Consider the following 7,753-nt stretch of genomic DNA (forward strand, 5'->3'; position numbering starts at 1 on the left):
TGTTATTTTTCCTTAGATGGCTGAAAATAAAAAGAATGTGCCATGCATGTGGGAAACACAATATTAGAAAATATTTACTACATAAATTTTACCAGAGTCTGAGGCTTCCCAAGTCTTTATAACACGTTTTTGAAGGGTTCTTTGCCACTCAATGACTTATAGTAAGATTTCATCTGAAAGGTTATATCTTCTTTTAAAAATTGGCAAAAAAATAGAGGCATGCTATTTAAAAGAAAACCATGTTATCTGAACCAATTAAAACAGCATTGAGACCTGTCATGTGGATACTGCTTCTATAACTGCATGGAACACGTCATTGTCTAGGACTTTGTTTGGGCAGGAGACAAATAATTTGAAATGTTGGATGGATATAATCTCCTACAAGGACACTTTTATTAGAGAAGAAGCATTTGCTTACTTTAACTTTGAGCTCTTCCCATGTGATGCAAACAAGCTTCAAAAAGTTTTGTGGTATTGAAAGCAAAACATCTGCATTTAAGGTTGTAACTGCATTATTTCAAATTTACAATAAAAGTGTACCAAAACAAATCTCTTGTGTTGACAAGGCTGAGTTCCACAACCTCATGTGCATGGTCAGCAAAAAGGAGTGATTGAAAAAGCTTTCTGTGCTCCACCAAATGAGTAGTTAGGAATGATGGATTTGAAAGGGAGTAATCAATGGGTAAGAGAGAAAATCACTACCTAGTGGGCACAAGTAAAAAAGGTGTAAAGTATGACTGTTTTCAGCAGAAGAAATCCTATAATTATATCTTCTATTTACATCTCAATGGAAAAAGGAAGATCCATTTAATGGCATACAGACATCACTTTCATAGAACACAGATAGATGATGAGAAATAATGTTAAATAAAGAGCAAACTGAAATGTGAGTATTGCACATTGGGAAAGAAAAATACAAAAATATTTTTAAATTTTTCTTCTCCTGTGTCTGGATTCAGCCCTTTTCTTTTGAACAGTGTACATTTTACCTATCTGCATGTTAATGTACATATTTAATGCAGACTGTAATTACTTATGTAGGTTTATAAACAAGCTAAAATAGAAAGCTCTAGAAATATTGCCATCAGGAATACTTTTGACCACTCTGATACCTGATATTTTTCTAGACTTGTAGGTGGGATGCCTTCTAGCAAAGAGCCTGGAAAAGCTGTATTCTGTCTTGGTGCCAGTGTCAGCTTGGAGCCATGACTGATGCTTTTCTGAGCACCTGTCAGCTATGGCCACAAAGGCAGCTCCTTTGGAACTTCACCATCTGGTATAAATTAGAGCAGACTTCAGGATGTTAAAATTTGTACAGAAGAGTTGGCCAGGCACAGGTGTGGCCTCGCATGATGAAGCAGAGAGGCGGCTTGATGCTTTCCCCTGGGTCCTTTTGTTTAGGCTGGTATAAGAGGACTGATCTTCAAACTTGCACATGGCTAAAACATGAACAAAATTATTTGTGTTTATGGGTAAAATAGTTTAGTTAGTTTTCATTTTTAGTCACAAAGTTCAGAGGGTTTTGTGGGTTGTTCCTTTTATTATGGGTTTGTTTCCATGACAATTTCTAAGTATGTAATTTCTAAATATGCATTTTTTTATTTTCCTCAAAGATGTGTAAGGGGTGATCGTCTATGGAAGTGGTCTTTGATAGCAATAGGTTTTGCATGGCTGCATTCATGTTATTTATGAATTAAAGGATCTATATACTTTTTTCTTCATACCTTGATGTATTGTGATATTTTACTTCTGGCAAATGTATAAAATCACTAAATATGCGTGTCTGACACAAAATTGAAGTGATTACTGGAGTCCTAAAGGAGAAGTGTAAGTAATACACATCTTGAAGTTTCAATCTGACCAGGAGACAAAAGAGAGCTCCTTCATGTCCCTAAGGTGAAGAGTTTTGTATTCTTACGATATTATCTAGCTATTTCATGGGATTTTTTTGGTTTTTTTTGTTAAATCTAAATATCAGATTTGTGAAGAAAATGCTTAAGAAAACTGACAGATAAGTTTTACTCAGGAATAGCACGACTTATGATACACTTTAGAGAGTCCTAGAATATGAAGCCATCTCATGCATTATCTCAATTTCACATTAAATGTTATGTTTTTCTGTTAACTGAGAGTTTAAGTCAGCTTGCTCTTCTGGTCTTATGGTATGGATCAGAATATGACTATATTCACTCCTGAGCAGCCATATGGTTTGTATAGTTTACAAATGAGCCATTTCCTTCTATAGACATCTCCCTTTTTACTTGGAAGATGAAGCTGAAATTTATGTTTTCATTTAAAATTTCTTTACAGAAATTTACAGTTTCTTTACAGTTCTTTACAGGTGGTGCCGCCTTACAGTGCTTCCCCTCTCAGAGGTGCCCTTGGTTCAGTGCAGGGTGCCAGCCTGTCAGATGCCACTGACCAGCAGCACCACAGGATGCTATTTAAGCATTTAAATAACAGTGGCACTGTCACACCGTAGCTAACTGCTGGTTTATTTTCTCCGCAGATTTCAGAAGTTTTAGTCATACAAAGGAATGGAAATGCCTTGTTTAAAAATAGAGCTGTGTGATGTTTTCATGTTCAGATGGACTTAGGACCCATAGGATTACTTGCAAGCAAATGGCCTCTCAAGCTAAAACAAATGCAACTGGGAATTTGCAAAATCTAGTGTCCTTCTGTATTGTCTAAATACGCAGAATGAGTGTCAGGTGTTGTGAGATTATTTCAAATCAATTCTGCATGATGATTAGTTTATACACTTACACAAAAAATGTGTACGAGTTTTACTTTATTTCTTGCCTGTTTTTCTGTATCAAAACTGTGAATTCTGAAGTGTTTTTTCAGTAGCCAGGCTTTTGACTTTGCCTTGTCAAGAAACTGACTGCAAAGTTACCCTGTGGTGTCTGGGTAACTATCTACATCTACCATCTACAAGATATAGGACAAAATAAAATTTTAGAAGAAAACCTTAATATCTTCAAGCTCCAAATTTAAAGAAGCGTAGTGATTCGTCACTGCTCACTGTCAACTTTTATTTGACAGGAAGAGTGTGCAAATATTTATAATGAACTTGCAATTATGTATACTAGGATTTTATTTAGTGCATATGTTTGTTTGGATATTAACTTGAGCCTTCATGTCTCTATATTTTGCTAATACCATTTTTCTAGTTTTACTTCTCAACTTTCTTAAATGATAGTGGACAGCAACAATGTGTTCTAAAAAAGGAACTCTAAAAGGATGAACCCTCCAGAATGAAATTTAATGAAATTCAAAAATTTTTATTTTATACATATACTTATGCCCTTGCATAGTATTTTTTTTTTAATGGAACAGAGAAAAAAGGGCATTGCGTGGAAGAAAATAAAAATAAGAAAATGAGAAGTAGATGATAAAAGGAAAGTTAAAAAGAAAGAAAGAGGCAGGAAAGGGAAAAAATTATGAAATGGTGGGAAAGGAAAAGTGAAAAAAAGAAAGGAAAGGGGGAGCAAGGAGCTTACATCTCTTGAAACAGGAAATTTATTAAACATGAGAAGAGAGAATATTTTATATGGAAACACATGAAAGTAATTCCTGGTATATATTTATACATCTGGTCTTAGTGCATGAAAATAATATTGGATAGCCAGATAGTAAAGGTAAGTCTTCCAGCCAGGCCTCTACCTGATATCAGGTATTCAGATATATCAGGTATTCAAACTTTTATTACTTAGATGTTTTTAGTTTTTCCTATATAGATATGCTTCTCTTTTTTTATCTATTTATTTTTTATTTATGGCAAAAACATTCTCTAAAATTAACAGAAGGGTTTGGGTTTTTTTCATGCTTGTAGAAATGTCTAGAGATAAAAACAAAACTACTTTTTCTACTGAAATTAATGAGTCTCTAGAGTACGTCTAGGACTAGCATTGAGAGTCTGTAGTAAATTCTAAAATACTTTTTTTAAAGCTATTTTATAGACAGTCACATGCTTGATCCCTGCAGAACAGGTCCACAGGTTGGACTGGACACTGCTGCAGTGGACCTTTCCTCTGACACAGTTCAGCATCCTCTGAAGTTAAGGAAGGTGCGGGAGAACTCACTCAAAAAGTGTTCCTTCCTTTGGAAAAGTGTATTATTTTGCTTGAAAAGCATGTGTTTGAAATGCTGAAGTTTTTAAACCAAAATGCACTTGAATTTGTCTGGTCAACAAAACAAGTGCTTGTTGATATCTTTGCTGAGCTGGCAGGCTGGCAGTCTTATATAGTATCACGAAAAAGAAAACACCACTTGTAATAACAGATTTAGTATGATCACCCTTACTTTAAAGTGAAAAGGAGGAATCATACTTCATCTTAAAAGAGTCATCCATGTAATTATCATTCCAGCTGTAAATAAATATATCCTGACAGTGGTTAGGAGAGGGTGTCTCATTGTACAGCCTTTATGCCCTCAAATCAAAATAGACAGTGATGATGCTGAGCATTCTTCATGTTGGCCTTCTCATCCCCAGTGTACCAGCTAAGCAGCAGACAGAATTTGCCCTTAAATCTCAGCAATGCTCTGTGCCTTTGCTGCGGAGTTACTCTCTTAATGGCTTCCAGAACTTTTGTTCTGGTTACAGATCAGATAGGCAACACAAAGTATTAAAGATCTAGAATTAAAGTGATAAACAAATGGGATTTATTTACCTCTTTGGAAGTAGTTTGAAAAGCTGCCATGGGATTTCATGATTGAAAATTGGCTCACATTCCTTAGGGAAATGGTGTCCAGGTCACTGTCTGTCATTTAAATGGGATGAGGTAGTGTCAGGGAAGGTTTTTATCAGTATAGTGCTACCAGTAGATAGCAGTAGATATTACATTGTAATGCAAAAGGGAGTGAATATTAAACTTCATGCAAACAAGTACTGATTTTATTTAAAATGCAACAAAATCAAAATAACTGAGCCCCAAATTGTAGGGTTTTCTTGTGGGTTTTCTTTTGTTTGATGTTTGTTTCTTTGTGGTTTTTTGGTGAAAGTGTTTAAAAACTCTCATTCAGATCATTATGTAGTGACTGACCCAAATCTTTTAAACATACCATTTCCAAAGTGCTTGTTTTAAAATTCTCAGGTGCTGGACTTATAAATCCTCTCCTCAATTTGGACGTGGTAATTCAACTCTGATTCTAGAAGTAACTGCGTAATATCATAGTTGTCTAACATATTTCAAATTAAATTTTTTGCTCCCTTTGCATTGAAAATTCTGCTACTTGAAATATCACTAGTAATTTTGCAACTAAAGTAAATTTAAAGCTGATCTTCACTAATTTGAAATAATGAATATTTAATACACTTAACATCAATCTTGCATTCATTCAGTCAAAGAGTCTAGTGGTCTACACACCCCGTAGTCTTCAAAGAATGAAGATTGCATTTAATAATAATTGGCTGTTATTCCCAAGATCTGGCTCAAAATCAGTCCTCATTTTCATGATTATTATATAATAAATAATTTTATGAATAATTGAAACTATTATTTCAAACTAATAAAGACAATTCACAGCAGGAATAAAGCTGTCAAACTGCCCAACACCATTTATGCAGTGGTGATTTTTCCAGATGGCAAAAGTTGTACTTATAGAAAAGATGTGAAAAAGTTGTCATCAGAGAAGGGCCAGAAGAGAATGCTCTCCTTCTCGGCTCATCAGAGCAAGTCTGGACTTTGAAGGTCAGAAAGGGACTCCTTTTATTTTTTTTCTTCAGTTATTTGGACATTACACTTTTGGAAACAAATTAATATTTGTGCTCAATCCTCAAGCTACTCCAGTAAAGAAGTTATAGTTATGAGATTGATACTACTCAACTCAGTATCCTCTATTTTGCGGCAGATCTGATTTCACTTCTGAGTCCAATTGTATTCATTTTACATTGAAGAACTGAACTGACAGTGGCACTATGGAGAAACTGGTTCATGTGACCAACATTTTCTATTCACTCTTCCTTAAGCTTAGTCTTTTTGTAGACTAGGGTCTTCAAAAAGCCCTGAAAAGGGCTGCTTTGGAAATGTTCTGTGTAATGGTAGCTACTGAGTTTTTTTGCATCTTTCAACCCTTTATGAGGCAAGTATTTGCAGTTGTCCTTTTATTTGGACTTTTGTATATTTTGAGAGAAGGAAATTCAGTGAAGGAGTGTAAGTGCTCTAAGGAGTGACATGTCTTACTTGGAGCAGTCAGTAAGTCAATAGACAATACTAGGAAGTGGAAAATAGAAGTAGAGTCCTGGTTTGCTTGATTTGATGCAAGGACAGAACACTTTCATGTCAGATGAATGTTGCAGTCACAGAACAATTGGATTTTCTTGTATGAGGGCTGTCTGATTTACATCCTGCATCTAAGAAACAAACATTTCCATTTGCTTAAAAACAGGCCCACATTTGGCTTGAGAATGCTTCTCATTGCTCATGAAAAAATTATTGAAAAGAAGGTTGTTGTAAGGACAGAAAACCCATTCACCACCTTGAAATTGCACTGTTTTTCTTGATGTGGATAAATTGTAGGGAATTCTAGACAGGATATAACTGCCCTGAGAGTTCCTTTTAGGAAGCTACCATAGTCAGTGTCCGTCTGGTGACCTATATCCCTTTTCTGAACCAGCTATAGTATTCATCACTGAAATCTGCCTCTACTGGAAAATAGTAATTCATTCCAGGACATGAATTTTTGTTTCAAAGCTGAGCTTTATAAGTGTCTGTGAGATAAAGCACAAGGTCGGCTGTGTAGCACTTTAATACATGCACACAGACTGGTAAGAGGCCATATCCCCAAAATAAGCAGAGTTGCCACAAATCTTGGGTAGCTACACTGGTACTCTGGGATTAGCCAAACGCCTGGTGGTTATCTAAATAGAAGAATTTATTCACAATATCTCACTGATATTGTAGCTCATGCAGGAAAAATTCCAAAAATAATGTATTGCTGAGAGTGGGACTTCCAAAGAAACGCACTGTATATCTTAAAAACACACTGAAATTATGACACTAATTTGTCAGTGAAGGATTATGTAACCTAAACCAACTACTCTGACAGTACCAAGAGTGTCTGAAATTGAATATTCCATATTTTGATATACCTTCTATCTCAGGGTTGCTTCAATTAGCATGCACCCTGTTAATGTACTACTTAAAGGGGACATGGGTCCCCAAGCAGAGAGGCTTTGAGTTCTGTGTTCTGGCTTCTGCCCTTTTCTCAGCTCTAGAAATAGTTGCCCATATTAAATCTCCTGGGAATGTGTCAGAACTCTTATTTGCATGTCAGTGATTGAAAACAAGTTGATAGACTCTGCCTTAAAACTTCATGTATATTTCTTCATGAAAATATACTGCAGACACATTTGCTAAATTTATAATTTGAAATGTGATTGCTCTTAGAGATCACATGTGAGGTTGTGGAAGAAACCTGTGGTGCTTTTCATAATATTTAAAAAATAACATGAGAGTTCAAGAGTTGGACCTGATGATTGTTGTGGGTCCCTTCCAACTCAGAATATTCCATGATTCTATGATTTTCAAGTGCCGAGTCTATGAAAACAAACACTTTTTGCATTTGCTTTTTAAATTTTGGTAGCTGATTTGACTTCTATAAGTTACTTCTTTTCAGTATTTTTATATTTATATACTTATTTTAAATGGCATTGGCAAAGATATATTTTTGAACTTTGCCTGTTTACAATAGAACATATGTGGGCCAGAATTTTGATGCTTTCCTAAACAAGGGATGTAGGAAATACAAG

Source organism: Passer montanus, unplaced genomic scaffold, assembly GCF_014805655.1.
Source record: "Passer montanus isolate IOZ18808 unplaced genomic scaffold, ASM1480565v1 scaffold18, whole genome shotgun sequence".
Classification (NCBI taxonomy): Eukaryota; Metazoa; Chordata; class Aves; order Passeriformes; family Passeridae; genus Passer; species Passer montanus.